The 16296-nt window shown below is 41.4% G+C and overlaps 1 protein-coding gene and 1 long non-coding RNA gene across 10 annotated transcripts in view; both read left to right on the forward strand.

Moving 5' to 3' along the window:
* Positions 1-16296, forward strand: part of tspoap1 (TSPO associated protein 1) — an 82380-nt gene that overhangs the window by 24120 nt on the left and 41964 nt on the right. The gene's annotated exons all lie outside the window — the stretch shown is intronic.
* Positions 6558-8188, forward strand: LOC148100846 (uncharacterized). The gene is made up of 3 exons (XR_015719691.1): positions 6558-6847; positions 7011-7191; positions 7564-8188. It is a non-coding gene; the product is annotated as an uncharacterized LOC148100846 (long non-coding RNA).

Genomic DNA, 16296 nt, shown 5'->3' on the forward strand with positions numbered 1-16296 from the left:
CACCCCAGGCCACAAACAGCTTTGTTGCTCTTCTCATATTTTTTTTTAAAGAGAAAAGCCTCAGCTTTGCTGAACAGCCTTTCCTTTCCTAGGAAACAGCATTTCCTACAGGCTGCAAGTATGCTTACGCAGTTGCTGTTGCTGTTGCTGTTTTTTTTGTCCTGTAAGTGAGTTAGATATTGGTGACTTTTAAAACACAAGCTTTGAAAGGATCTTTCCAATGATATAAAAATTATGTGCAGATAAAAGTGTATAATTTGTGTGCATTAGCAGGTTTATCTGTAGATAATCAGGACCATATTAAATAATAATACTGTTAAAATTGAAGGAATATGGGATTCAGATTAATGTCTTTTGAGGGTATTTGACAACTTAGCAGTTTACACAACCTCATTAGCAAACCACTCGTGTTACTGCAGGCCAAGATAAGGAGCATCACTGATTTGACTTTAAATTGTACCGGTTCACTGATACCATAAAGTCCATTAGTATCTGCATCAGGAGAAGGGCTGCCATTCCCAAGCCATCATTACCGTTTTTCTTTTTCTCGCCTGCGCTGGTAATTAAAGCTGTGTTTATGAGTTGTCTGCGCAACCGCTCAGTGATTGAGGGTTGGGTCTGTGGGCGGAGGCTTTTCCCTCTTCCAGTATTGCTAGAAACACATGAGACTTCCATTAATTAAGGCACATTTCCAGATTCAGCAGGCTGCCTTCTTCATGCCAATGAATGAAAGTCAGCAGCATGTACATGGAGGTTGTAGAGTGAGTGTTTATAAAAATGAATCTATATGTTGCTAGGGAGGCAGCTGTTTTTAAGTATATCAGTTTTTGTGTTGTGGTAGTGGTGAAGCATATTGAATAAAAAAAAAAATCACCGTTAACCTGAATTGACATAACATATGCAGCTCTTTTTTTGTTTATTTCCCTTTATTTATTACTTAGTCAGCACTAAGACAGCAAGCATGATCTAAGCCCAGCAAAGAGTTAAGAAAGGCAAAGCATGCCCGTCTTTGTCTTGTAGTCTCCTCAGAGGCTTATAGCAGGAGATTTTTAGCTCAGCTAAAAATGCTGATGTTGGTGTTTCTGTGAAAACCAGACATTTCCATACGGCGTACAAAAGCTCCCCATGGGTACAAGACAAAAGAACAATCTGGCTGTTGCAACCTTATGAATATGTAAGAATAAATCTCTGAACATTTAATGATCTGTTCTATCTTCTAAAGTCCTCTTTTGTCTCAAAAATCTAATAAAATGTATCATCTACTACACATGCTCTTCTGCTGTCCTTGTACTTTTTTATATTAGTTTACCATTCCCAGAATTTGTATGTCTGCACTGATATTTGCCTAATATTGTAGTTTTTAATATGTTCAGCAAACATTGCAGCAGAAAAACTGTGAAATGAAATATTAAAGAGGGCTGAGTGAGAAATGAAATGAAATATGGGGATAAAGGGGGTTAAAAGGGAGAAGGTGAAAATTGGTGCCATGTAAACAGCATGTTTATCTTTTAGTAGTGCTAATAAAACAAGTTCATTAAATCCAAGAATAAATAAAAAACGTTTATTCTCATTACATGACCTGTTTTTAATACTTCCCTATTTGACTCACCTCACATATTTATATTTTTTTACAAGAGTGCTAAATAAAACCTGTCACACGCTCAGAGTAGTTATTTCAGTACAAAGATTATTTATCATAAATTAGTCTCTCTATGCATTTTTTGTGTTGCTTCCCTAGGTAAGAGTTTCCAGTAAAAACCCCACGAGAGACAGGCCAGAAAGTCCCTAACCCATTTTCATGTCGAACCTTAGAGGCATATAAAACACCAACTGACCCAGATAATCAGAAGGCAATTTAGCTTGTTCTCTTTAAAAAGCTCAACCTTGTCAGTTTTGGCTTGCTCTCACTAATAAAAGCAATTCAAGGGGATCATTTATAAGATCCCGCTTGTTGGGTTTCTCTTGTAAACTTCATTTTTATTGTTACTTTAGGGTTGTTTGACACGAGAAGCAGACTGGGGCACTAATCACAGGGTTGGGGGTTTGACCAAGACCTCCAACCATGACTCAATAAACTGAACCATATACTGTCTTGCATTTTAGTCTGATTAGGTTGTGTAAATGGATTAATGGAAAAAAACAACAACAAAAAAAAAACTTATTCTTTGTTCCTGTTAAGTTTGGTTGTTGGATTTGTCAGTAAAGACATTTCTCTTCTTCTTCTGTTTACAAGGTCAGTAATGCTAATATCTGCTGGGATGCAAAACTGTAACAGTCATGTGATTGGCAGAGTTTGCCCTTCCTTTGGCGTACTTACAGTCACTTTCACTGCACAGGAAAGTATGGCAGTGTTTGTGTAAAACTATTTTCTGTGAGTGAGTAGTCATTTTAAATACCTAAATGTCTATATTTTTTGTAATGGAAAAAAAACCCAGTCGATCTTAAGCTTCGTGATTGTGTGCTATATCAGTTGAAAGATGGAAAACATGAATGAATAGTGGTGTTATTGGTGGATGTTAGTCCAGACTGTTGCACAGTGAGAGAGCTTCAAAACGGATCATATTCAAGCACTTCTGAAGAGATCAAAACAAACCCAAAAGCATGTAGCACAAAATGTTTGGGATTTTATTAGAGAAGATGGTCTCGTTGAGTTGTTTGTATGATGTATCATCTGACTGTTATGATCGACCAAGGTGGACATAGCTTGGAAACAAGAAGCAGTGGGATAAAAAGTCATGGTGCACAATGAGGGTTGCTGTAATTGCCCAATGTGAGTGGTACATTTAGTTAGAGAAGGCACAAGAGAAATTGCCTGAAGCCAAAACAGATTCTATATTAGTATTTTTATCATTATTATTATTATTATTATTATTATTATTATTATTATTATTATTATTATTATTATTATTAAAATAAAATAAAAGTGCTATATCAGCTTTCAGTTTAATACAATTTAATAAGAATGGACTTGTTGAATGAGTCTCATAAAGCCTTCCTTAATATTGAAATAAATTACAGATAAAAAGTTTTTTGCTGTAGTTGAACATTTCAATTTTATTTTTTTTACTGAAAGATATTACGTTCTGAAAACACTACTATAAATACAACTGAGGGGGAAAAAAGTTAATGTTTTTTGTGACTTTACAGGCTGTAGACTGTAACAGTACTTTTTTATTACTGGGAACCCCTAAGATATATGTGTGCAGTAATAAATATATTCAAAAAGATTCAAACAGAGCACAAGGAGACCGCTCCGTCTGTCCTGCCCAGGGTAAGATCTGCTGACAGACGTTGGTGTAGAGACCCATGCCCTCTTGTGACCGAGTTACATCTGCCTTGCTTTCCTGCGCCAGGCCTATGTGGAAACAACACTGCTGCCTGAATGTTAATACGTATCCTAGGTCCACCTGCAGCCCTTTTCTGTGGCACTGAGAAAAGCAGGAGTTTGATTGGTTGTAGTTTGCAAACATCATGCCCACGGAAAGCTTCCGGTGCATTTCTGAGCATGATTCCCAATGAACCATTACGCGATGTGGACAGACTCCAAGATCGTTAGAATCAGAATGGAGCCAACTGGAGGCTGAGTTCACGCTGACTGGCTTCCTCTTAGGTGATTGATTAGACTCTAGCATGTTTGTCCTTAGAGGAAGATTGGGACGCTGGGACTGGTCGACTTCTCTAAGTGATGAAAAAGTAACTCTCAAGGACACAAAAATGTATCTGTGAACTGAGGCTAACACTCTTTGTGCCTTCTTATCATACAAAGAATGTTTGATAGCCTGCCAGTCTAAGGGCCACAAACAGATATTTGTTACACCTTTTACAATGTAAAGTCATCAACTGGAATCTGAGAAAGTGATGTGGGATACAATAGCTTCTTTTAGAGATCATTTTAGAGCTTCAGCATTATGAAATTAGCTGCATTTATTATAATGTACGAATGGACGAACTATATAACATCATTACTGGACTTGAGAACAAAAATCCAAAAGCTACCTTTATTGTGCTGGGAGACTTCAACAGAGCCAACATGAAGAAGGTTCTCCCCAAATACTATCAGCACATCTCCTTCCCCACAAGAGGTGATCAAACACTGGACCATTGTTACACTCCATTCAAAGAGTGCTACAAACCCCTCCCCCGCTCAGCTTTTGGTAAGGCAGACCATTGTTCCATTCTGCTGCTGCCTGCATACAGAGAAAAGCCTAAAACAGGAAAAACCAGCTTCCAGGGTCATCTACAAATGGGACAGTGAGGCTGAGGAGGTCCTACAGGACTGCTTTGACACAACTGACTGGCAGATATTTGTGGATGCAGCTGATGGCAACATCAATGAACTCACAGACTCTGTCATTGGATATATTGGAAAGTGCATGGATGATACCATCACAAAAACCACTGTCCGCATATATCCAAATCAGAAACCCTGGGTAAATAAAGATGTTCGTGCCAAGCTAAAAGTGCCTTTAATTCCGGGGATGCTGATGCATATAAAGCAGCCAGGTATGACCTCCAAAAGTCTATAAAAAAGGCCAGAAAGGAATACAGGGACAAAATGGAGTCCAGCTACCACAGCTTTGACACCAGGCGACTGTGGAATGGAATGCGCTGCATCACTGACTACAAGAAGGACAACACAGTCATTGTTCAGCTCACTGCATCTCTCGCAGATGAGCTCAACAACTTCTATGCTCTAACCTCAGGAGGACAGTGAGGCTGTAACTTTAACTCTGTGAAACAGAAGCTGTGAGATGGACTTTTAAAAAGGTCAATCTTCACATAGCTCCAGGACCGGACGGCATCCTGGACCGGCTTCTCAGAGTGTGTGCCGACCAGCTGGCAGAGGTGTTCACCAACATCTTCAGCCTCTCCCTGAGGCAGTCTGTGGTCCCCACGTCCCTCAAAGCATCCACCATCATTCCTGTTCCCAAAAAATCAGTGGTCTCCTGTCTGAATGACTACCGTCCTGTTGCGTCATCATGAAGTGCCTGGAGCGGCTGGTCAAAGGTCACATCTGCTCCTCCCTCCCTGACACACTGCACCCTCTTCAGTTTGCCTATCGGACAAACAGAGCCACGGAGGATGCCATCGCTCTGGCAACGCACACCACCCTCACTCACCTGGAAAAAGGGAATACATATGCAAGGATGCTCTTCATCGACTACAGCTCGGCATTTAACACCCCTCAAAACTTGCCACGAAGCTCGTCGACCTTGGGCTGGAAACACCAATCTGCAGATGGATTCTAAACTTCCTCACAAACAGTCCCCAGGTGGTGAGAGTTGGTAAGCACACCTCCTCACCACTCATCCTAAACACAGGTAACCCACAGGGTTGTGTGCTTAGCCCCCTCCTATATTCCCTGTTCACACACGACTGTGTTGCTAAACACGAGTCCAACATCATCATCAAGTTTGCGGATGACACAACCATCATAGGCCTCATCACAGACAACGATGAGACAGCCTACCCAGATAGCAAGGAGACATTGAACAGATGTTGATTTTCCATCTGAACCATCAGAATCGTCATGCTTGAAATGTCAACACAAAACCAATGTTGAAACAACATTGAAATACTGATGAAACCTGACACTGACATTGAAATAACATTGATTCACTGTTGTTCTGTCATCGTTGATTGTTGATCTATTTATAGTTGACAAGGTGACAACAATCACGTTGAAAAACCATTGATTTATGGTTTCGCGGGAAATTAAAGCTGCTACCACTTGGACTATTCCATAGCCCCCCCTCTCACAGTGGTACATCCCTTCAGGTAACCATTGTCTTGTACGGTAGAGCGGGACATTAGATTTACTCTCAGCGGAATTGACCGGAGAAGGCATCAGTTCATGCACTGCACTGGCCTGCACCACGATTAATATAAGGTAAGAATGAATGACTTTTGTTCTATTCGTTATTTCCACGGTTGCATTTGAATAACAGTAAAAAACAAACAAACTTGTTAATGTAAAGTTTCGGACAAAATGTGGGAGCCCGAAATTGTGTCTACTTTCATCTTACAATCCGGCAACAAATAAACTGCACTGCGAACAAAGTCAACAAAGAAAACATTTTCATTTCATACTTTTCCGTTATATTCCCTTACAAAGCTAGCTAGCTAGCTGTAACGCTTCGAGGGTTCCTTTGTTCTTGCCGTCGCCTCGGCGCTTGACCCAGACTTTCGCTCTGCAGTTGCTTTTTAGCATAGTACTACAAAAAATTGTAAATCTGTGATATATGATTGATAAACGTAAAGGTAACTGTATAAATGTGTTCAATGACTTTGTTACTTTTAATGATTGGAGAGCACCCGCTTCGATTCGCACTCAATTCAAACTTTACGTTGCACGCTCACCTAACTTTACGTTGCACGCTCACCTAACTTTACGTTGCACGCTCACCTAACTTTACGTTGCACGCTCACCTAACTTTACGTTGCACGCTCACCTAACTTTACGTTGCACGCTCACCTAACTTTACGTTGCACGCTCACCTAACTTTACGATGCACGCTCACCTACCTTGCGTTTGCACCTTTTGTCAACACGTAAACTGCGTTTTATTATTTATTTATTAGTTTTTCGCCTCTCACTGCTTAAGCCATTAATCTTTCTGGAATTGTTTTTTTAAACAGATGCGACCTCACAAAAGATATTAGCTATGCAGTCAGACCTGACGACAGCTGTTAACGAACTCCGTGAGGAGGTCAGAGCCATCCGCCATCCCTGCTGAAATGAATCGGTAGATGCTGGGGTACTGCCTCTGGATTTGCCCTTGCACAACATTGAGGAGCTAAACAATGCAGAGGCAGCTCTTCAATCATAAGAGGCAAATAAGGCAATGGTAAGTATATAAAGGTTATGTACACTTTGTAACTATAAAGTGTAATAGCTGTCAGATGTGATTTAAATACATAACAACGGCCTGTTGATTAAACACACAAGCACTTGCATACACATTTAAGACATGAGACACGCTAATTCCATCTCTTAAAATGTGTCTATAGGTGAGACGCTTTGCCTTGATTGGAGGGACCACACTGGAGGTGCGAGTCCGCCGTGTAATGGCTTATGCCATTACAAACGAGCTGGCCTCGGTACTCAACTGGGCAGGGAAAAAAACCAAGGACCAGACAAAGCAAAAAATGGCATTTAAAGATACAGCGCTCTGCAAATGCATATATGGTGGTAAGTTTTACAGTTTTTTTGCTATATTACTTTGTCTTTCTTAATAACAAGACTTTCATGTCCGGTTAATCTGGAGATGGAGTCTTTGGTCTTTGGCTTGTTTAGTCCTCGGGTTGTAGTTGTACAGCCCGAGGACCCCATGTTTATTTTGTTTTAAAGGATACACGGCACACCATGCTAAGACTTATCACTTTTTCCGCTCATAGCTCTTTGGGAATCAAATGCGGCAGTTTGCAGATTTACGCCTGGTGACTTTCATGTTTATCAGCCTAGGAGTTTACATACTTTCTCCCCGCTGAAGACAGTTAACAAGAGCTTATTCATGTGCTCTAATTCACTTTTTGTGTTTGTGTGTGTGTATTTTTTTCCTAGATGGCCTGACGCAGCAGTTAGGGGCAAACTCTATGTCCGAGTTTGTCTTTGCACAAGCAGTGCAGAAATGGCTCCGATACGCCCCAGATCGTATGGGTATGGGTGGTGCAGGACGCACATCATGCATCCCCATCCCAGAGTAAAAAATTACAAACTTCTGTGAAACATATAAATGTAAATAGGAAACTGTCTTTTAATAAAGTATTTAGCAAACGAAACATGCCTATTGACCTTTTTTTTGTTTATTTTTTTTCTCTGTTACATCACATGCAATGCTTTCTTATTTTAGGATATTAATATTGACATGATACATTGTGAGACATTTGTTGTTGTTTTTTTTATAAAGGGTGTCCAATTTGAGGAATAAGTACAATTATGTGTTTAGGTGGTTTAAGTATTGATGGAAACATGCAGTAGTTTAGTATTGGTTAAAATACTTATAAAGAAAGGTAGATTTCCAGTCATGATTTAACTGTTGTTTTAATAAAAAGCAACTGTGCGAAAGAGGTGGAAAATCAACACCATAGCTCAACAGTGTTTCAATATCAGAATCTGACATTGTTTCAATGTCAGGTTTCAACATTGATTCAACATCAAAACCTGACGTTGTTTCAACATTAAAAAAGGGTGCAAGAGTGACGTTAGGTCAACGTCACACTTCAACGTTGGTTCAATGATGTCGCCTGATATTGACTCAACGTTGTTTCAATGTTTCCTTGCTATCTGGGTATAGAGAGGAGGTGATGGCACTGTACGTGTGGTGTCTGGAAAATAACCTGACTCAACATCAGCAAAACTAGAGAAATGATAGTGGACTACCGGAAACGACCAGTCAGGGAACACCAGCCCATCCACATCAACGGTGTCATGGTCGAAAGGGTCAGCAGCTTCAAATTCCTTGGAGTCAACATCACCGAGGACTTCTCCTGGACCCTTCACACAGACACTACTATCAGGAAAGCTTGCCAGCGGCTTTACTTCCTGAGGAGGCTGAGGAAGTTTGGCATGAATGCGAATATCACCTCAAATTTCTACAGGTGTGCGATCGAGAGCTTGCTGACGAGCTGCATTACAGTTTGGTACGGAAGCTGCTCTGCCAGCAGCCGTATATCACTACAGAGGGTGGTGAAGGCAGCAGAGCACATCACTGGCATAAGGCTTCCTGCCATTCAGGACATTTATCTTCAGCGATGCCTCCGTAAAGCACACAGCATCATCAAGGACCACAGCCACCCAGCACATCAGCTGTTCTCTTTGTTACCATCTGGCAGGCGTTACAGGAGTCTGTCTGCTCGGACTACAAGACTTAACCATCAAGCCATACGACACCTCAACCACAACACTTAAACACACACAACACAGTCCACAGGACGCACTCAGAAGCTACCCTGCAGTTTCACAAGTATTCTGTTTAATCTGCACTGGTCACTCCACTTTACTGATATTTACATTTTAAAAAAGTGCAATACTGTAATAACTACCACTAAAAAACTTTTGTACTGTTCAGTACTGCTGCTCATTCCTGTGCAATATCTCATCTGCCCCCCCCCCCCCCCCCCCATCACATTCCTATTTAAGATTGTCTTTATTTAATCACTAGTGTGTACATATATTTATATATAGATATATATTTAGTCACTTAACTGAAAATCTCTTTACTACGTCTCATTAATATTTTGCTCTTTACTATTTTTCTATTTATTTTTTATTATTTAATTTTTTTCTTCTACTGTACCATTTTGCTGAGTGACTGTCTTCTGCTCGTCAAATACATTTCATTGCGATGTTGAGCCTGTGCTAACTTGCATATGACAAATAAAAACTGAACAATGTCATCATAGGCAAGAATGAGCAGCTTTTATTTTTATAAAGCAGATTGTACATATATATTTATTATTTTACAGGCAAAGAAAAGGCATTTTAATGCCTCAATTTTTATCATGTGCACATAGATTTTCATAGGACGGTGCAGTGCTGTGTAATCATCGTTGTTGGAGATGGCACCCAACTATAAGCTACTGGATTGTGGGGTGTGCTTAATCTCTTTTTTACATGACTGTAGTAGTTTAATACTTCCTGCATAACCAAGGAGTTACTGTAGTTTGTAGATTGGACCGCTAGCAACAATTCTAACAGCATCACCATCAACACAGGAGCCACTGCTCTACTCCCTCTACACTTCAGACTGTGTGGCCACCCATGACTCCAACACCATTGTGAAGTTTGCTGACGACACAGTGGTGTTGGATGCCATCTCCAACAACGATGAGGCGGCCTACATGGATGAAGTGAAGAATCTGGCATCATGGTGTCAGGACAACCACCTCCAGCTGAACGTCGGCAAGACCAAGGAGCTGGTGGTGGACTTCAGAAGGAGTCAGCACAGAGACTACAAGCCCATTATCATCAATGGAGCTCCAGTGGAGAGGGTGCAGTCCTTCAAGTATCTTGGTGTCCACATCTCCTCAAACCTGACATGGTCTGCCCACATTCAGGTCCAGACCAAAAAGGCTAGGCAGCGCCTGTATCACCTACGACAACTGAGGAAGTTCAGGGTCTCTCCAAAGATCCTCAGGATTTTCTATACAGGCGCTGTGGAGAGCATCCTCACACAGAACATGACATCGTGGTTTGGGAACAGCTGTGTGAAGGACCAAAAAGCTCTCCAGAGAGTGATCCGTACAGCAGAACGTTGCTGCAGGATTGCTCTCCCCCCGTTTCAGGACACCTACACCAGGAGATGCCGGACTAGAGCAGCGCAGATACTGAAGGACCCGTCCCATCCTGGCAACAAACTGTTCCAACTTCTGCAATCTGGTAGAAGGTTCCGCAATCATCCGGGCAAGGACAGAGAGACTCAAGAGGAGCTTCTATCCCCAAGCCATCCGGGCCCTAAACACACACACCCGCCCTCTCACATCATCTATAATTGACTGAGACAGGACTCTCTTCCAAACACTCTAAACCCAGGCACAATGTACATTCCAAATTCCTTTAATTTTAAATATGTTTATATTGTCTATTCTGTAAAATAGTTAGATGTCTATTCATATTAATGTACAGAATTCACCTGCTTACTGCTACTACTGCACATTCACCCAATGTATATACTATATATATATAATGTTCTCTCCCCCCCCCCCCCCTCCCCATGATATATAGTAATAGGCATTGTCCCTGTGTCCCTGAAAAATTCATGTGTCATCAGCAAGCAAAGAGTCTGAGAATGAAGTGTTGCTCACAGTTTTTTTTTATCTGTTCTTTAGACTTAGGTTAGCAATTGTGCCCCACTCTGTCACCTTTACTATAAAGTATTATAGGGTTATAGCATATTATAGGGTTTGCATATTTTCCTCTGGGTGGAAACACTCTGATGAAGGATTGCAGGGATTTTCTGCATTTATTTATGAACTGTGAACTTGATCTGAAAGAGAGAAACATGTGGGAAAACATGAATGACTATACTGCAAGAGTTTTTTTGTTTTATATGTAAAAGCAGCAGATGTCAGAAGGAGAGAGTCACTAAATGTAACTACCCTGAATGGTTATTGCAGAAAAATGCATTGTTTTCTCAAAACCACAGTTTGCTTTGGAAAATCTTGATGTTATCCTCTTAAATGTGAAGTTTTGAAACAGCTTAAGCAGTTCACGTCGTAAACATTTAAGTCAGACTTGTGAGTAATAAAATTCCTTTTGTCTTGGATCATGCCAGCTTAGTTCAAAGAGGACATTCAGGTTTAAGGGGAATGTACTTGCTGACTCTATGCCTGTATTGATTATAAGAACCGTCCGTGATGCATCTTTTTTCCCCTGCACTGATTAGATCGTGCTTTGACTGCAAGCTTTTCACAACTAATTTAGAAGGTATTGGAAATTGACTAAAGCACATTTGTATTTATAGCTAAATCATGCCTTATCTAGTAACCCAATGCCACACATTCCTTTTTGGTTTTGTATTTTTTTTTTTCAACCAGATTCTGAAAATAAATAGTAGTTAGTAACCCGCTAACCAGGTAGACAGCATCTCCATTGTCTTATGAGCACAGGAGCCTCAGCTGCTGTCTTAGTAAACAGCTGGCCATTAGTGTTGACTTCAGTAATAGGTACAGTAGCATTAAAATCCCACCAGGGAGCCATTTGATCACCTGTCTGCTGCAGTTACCAAGACAACATAAATGAGATGATGGCTGCATGATTTTTTTAGTGTTTGTTTCACTTTTTTAATCTGAACTGTGTCATGAGGATGTTTTCCTATTGTCTGTGGTGATACAAAAGAGGGTGGTTTTAGGTTAATAATAAGGAGTTTTACATAGACATATTGGTGAGCAGGTGTTCCACACATGGAGACTTCTGCATGCTTCTTACAGTACCTGAAATATGTCACAGTCTTTTTTTGCTGCTGTCATTGGGTAACCGTGGGCAGACTGTTTCATACTAGTTTAGCATATGCTTGGGATCTTCCATGGCAAATATCTGTCTCAGTTATAACTGCTTTTTCCTTATATGTGAGCAGCCAAACTCAGATTATGTAAATGTGCTGCATTACAGTAAGGATGGAGCTTTTGTTGGGTTTATAGCTACAGTGGGGCAAAAAAGTATTTAGTCAGCCACCGATTGTGCAAGTTCCCCCACTTAAAATGATGACAGAGGTCAGTAATTTGCACCAGAGGTACACTTCAACTGTGAGAGACAGAATGTGAAAAAAAAATCCATGAATTCACATGGTAGGATTTGTAAAGAATTTATTCGTAAATCAGGGGGGAAAATAAGTATTTGGTCACCTCAAGCAAGGAAAATCCCTGGCTCTCACAGACCTGTAACGTCTTCTGTAAGAAGCTTTTCTGTCCCCCACTCGTTACCTGTATGAATGGCACCTCATCATCTGTATAAAAGACACCTGCCCCAGCCTCAACCAGTCAGACTCCAAACTCCGCCATGGCCAAGACCAAAGAGCTTTCGAAGGACACCAGGAAAAGAATTGTAGACCTGCACCAGACTGGGAAGAGTGAATCTACAATAGGCAAGCAGCTTGGTGTGAAAAAATCAACTGTGGGAGCAATCATCAGAAAATGGAAGACATACAAGACCACTGATAATCTCCCTCGATCTGGGGCTCCACGCAAGATCTCATCCCGTGGGGTCAAAATGATAATGAGAACGGTGAGCAAAGATCCCAGAACCACACGGGGGGTCCTGGTGAATGACCTGCAGAGAGCTGGGACCAAAGTAACAAAGGTCACCATCAGTAACACACTACAACGGCAGGGAATCAAATCCCGCAGTGCCAGACGTGTTCCGCTGCTGAAGCCAGTGCATGTCCAGGCCCGTCTGAAGTTTGCCAGAGAGCACATGGATGATACAGCAGAGGATTGGGAGAATGTCATGTGGTCAGATGAAACCAAAGTAGAACTTTTTGGTATAAACTCAACTCGTCGTGTTTGGAGGAAGAAGAATACTGAGTTGCATCCCAAGAACACCATACCTACTGTGAAGCATGGGGGTGGAAACATCATGCTATGGGGCTGTTTTTCTGCCAAGGGGACAGGACGACTGATCCGTGTTAAGGACAGAATGAATGGGGCCAAGTATCGTGAGATTTTGAGCCAAAACCTCCTTCCATCAGTGAGAACTTTGAAGATGAAATGAGGCTGGGTCTTCCAACATGACAATGATCCAAAACACACCGCCCGGGCAACAAAGGAGTGGCTCCGTAAGAAGCATTTGAAAGTCCTGGAGTGGCCTAGCCAGTCTCCAGACTTCAACCCCATAGAAAATCTGTGGCGGGAGTTGAAAGTCCGTGTTGCTCGGCGACAGCCCCAAAACATCACTGTTCTTGAGAAGATCTGCATGGAGGAATGGGCCAAAATACCAGCTACTGTGTGTGCAAACCTGGTAAAGACCTATAGTAAACGTTTGACCTCTGTTATTGCCAACAAAGGTTATGTTACAAAGTATTGAGTTGTATTTTTGTTATTGACCAAATACTTATTTTCCACCCTGATTTACGAATAAATTCTTTACAAATCCTACCATGTGAATTCATGGATTTTTTTTTCACATTCTGTCTCTCACAGTTGAAGTGTACCTCTGGTGCAAATTACTGACCTCTGTCATCATTTTAAGTGGGGGAACTTGCACAATCAGTGGCTGACTAAATACTTTTTTGCCCCACTGTATCTGTTCATCTGCTCTAAATGCAATCATTACATTTGTGGGCAGCAGCTCTAATCTCAACCTTTACGTCTGAGCCTCAGGGCTCATTTAGAGCATCTCTGGCACAGAGGCAGGGTGGTATCACTTCCATTTAGATGAACAACCAATCTGAGGTTTTCCTCTCTTCCAGGCTTCAACCATGTGGCTGCTAAACACCCATGACAGTCTTGATCACCACATTGACTTTCTGCCACATTGACTGCTGATTTGTTCAGCTGCCCCTCACAAGCTCACAGCAATATTACTGCAGCACCTAATTACACTTTATAAACCTCATGGTGCACTTAATTTATAACACGTGAATACAACAATTAAATATACATTAGGACTGGGACATGCCATCCTGATTTCAGAAAGTTGAGACACTGTGAAATAAAAACAAAACTGAACCCCATTTACTTGGTTTATTTATTGTTAAAGTAATTTTGAAACCAACATCTTCTATAGAAAGAAAGAAAAAATGGGGGAAAACACTATGGAAATAGGCAGATTTTAGAATACAATTTCTCAGCATAAATTGTGTTAAAATATAACCAAATAAATAAAAAGTTGTGGCAGAATTAGTACCGTATTTCCCAGACTACAAAGTGCACCTGAATATTAGCCGCGCAAGCTAAAATCAGGGGAAACTCCTGTTTTGTACATACATTAGCTGCACCTGAGTAAAAGCCGCAGGTGTTTTAATGTTTAGTTACCATATGTAAGAGAATATGCACAAAGGGAATTGTCAGGAAAGAGATGGCTGTTTGGGACCACATCCCTTTTATTAATATTTTGAAAAACAAGCTACCGGTACATATTTGCATAACTTTTTACATATATGCACAAGTACCGGTAATTACAAGTACGAAACATGTACTGGGCTTTATAAACGAGTAACAAATGTAGTGTATAACAATAACCTACAGCACACCAGAAAAAGAAATTTGGCCTACCTTTTAGGCTCAGGTGCAGTAACACGGCTTTAACAAGAAGAAAAGTCAGTCATTCACCACCAACTTTCTCTTCTTCCTGCGCACTAAAATCCATAAAGTCCTCTTCTCCAGTGTCGGAAACGAACAGGCTCAGGATGGCATCATCCGCGTGGATGACGAGCGGCAATAAATCATTCACCAAAACTGGTCGCATGTGAAGAGCAAGTTTTGCCCAAGTCTGCCAGTGGCGTCTCCCACTGAACGCATAGTGCTACTTTGAACGCACGATTCACACTGATGTCGAGTGGCTGCAGGTGCTTCATTGTGCCTCCAGGAATCACAGCTGGAATCAAGTTTGTGCTCTTAATGGCTGCTTTCACAGAATCTGTGATATGGGCCCTCATGCTGTCCAAAACAAGCAACGCTTTTTTTGGCGAAAGAATCCTCCAGGTCACTTCCCATAGCACTCTTGCAGCCATTCCTTCATTACGCTTTCCACCATCCACCCATTCTTGTTGACCTTAACAGAGATGCCGCTTGGGATCTCTTCTCTTGGCATAGTCATCCGCTTAAAGATCACCATTGGCGGAAGTTTAAACCCTGATGCTGTGCAGCCCAGCACACAAGTGAAATTCATTCTCTCATGGCCAGTGGTTCTCACCGTGATGGTTGATTCGCCTTGCTTGTTAACAGTCCTAGTGAGGGGCAGGTCAAACGTCAACGGCACTTCATCCATGTTTATAATCTCGTCCAGTCCGATGGAATATTCGTTTATCTTTCTTAGTGTGAATTTGCGGAGGTTTGTTATTTTCTCTCCGTAGTCGGGAGGGAGTTGCTGACACACAGTCATCTGCGCCTTGATGGACAGTCCTTTTCGTTTCATAAATCTGTGACACCAGGATGGCCCACCTCTGAAATTTTCTATCTTCGACTGTTGGCGACTGTTTTGGCTTTTAGTTGGATCTGCACAGTTGAAACACCTCGCCCGTTTGCTCTCTTTGTGTTCACCCAGTCTTCAATACAGTCTTCAAGTTTGGGCCATCTGCTCTTATTTCCTCTGAAAGCTTTTTTCGTCTTTTTGCACAGAGCCAGTTCATCAAGCTGGCGTCTCCAACGTCTCACCATTGATTTGTTTATACCAAGGGTACGTGCAGCAGCTCTATTTCCCTTGCTGAGTGCCAAATCGACTGCCTTTAATTTGAAAGCTGCATCATATGCATTTCTTTTGTTTGCCATACTGAGGGTTTGTGAATGAAAGCTTTCTTTGCTCCTGTAATACTCCTCTTGCTAATCAAGTTTGTTTTTCGCGCTCCGGACGGACATGTGACCAGCATACCACTCTTGTACTCTTGTGTGTCTGATCACATGCCCTTCCGCCAGGCAACGTAGTGCCGTACAACAGCGGAACAACCAAAACAAATCCTCTTACGATATCACAAAAATCATGGCCAATCCATAGAAAAGCCGCACCTGACTAAAAGCCGCAGGGTTCAAAGCTTGTGCAAAAAGTAGCGGCTTATAGCCCGAAACTTACGGTACATAAAAATTCAGAGTTAGCAAAAATCTCTGTAACAAAGATGAGCTTAGCACTAAAGTGGCTTTGGGT

The sequence above is a fragment of the Neolamprologus brichardi genome, chromosome 10, assembly GCF_056152115.1.
Source record: "Neolamprologus brichardi isolate AB-2024 chromosome 10, ASM5615211v1, whole genome shotgun sequence".
NCBI classification, from domain to species: domain Eukaryota; kingdom Metazoa; phylum Chordata; class Actinopteri; order Cichliformes; family Cichlidae; genus Neolamprologus; species Neolamprologus brichardi.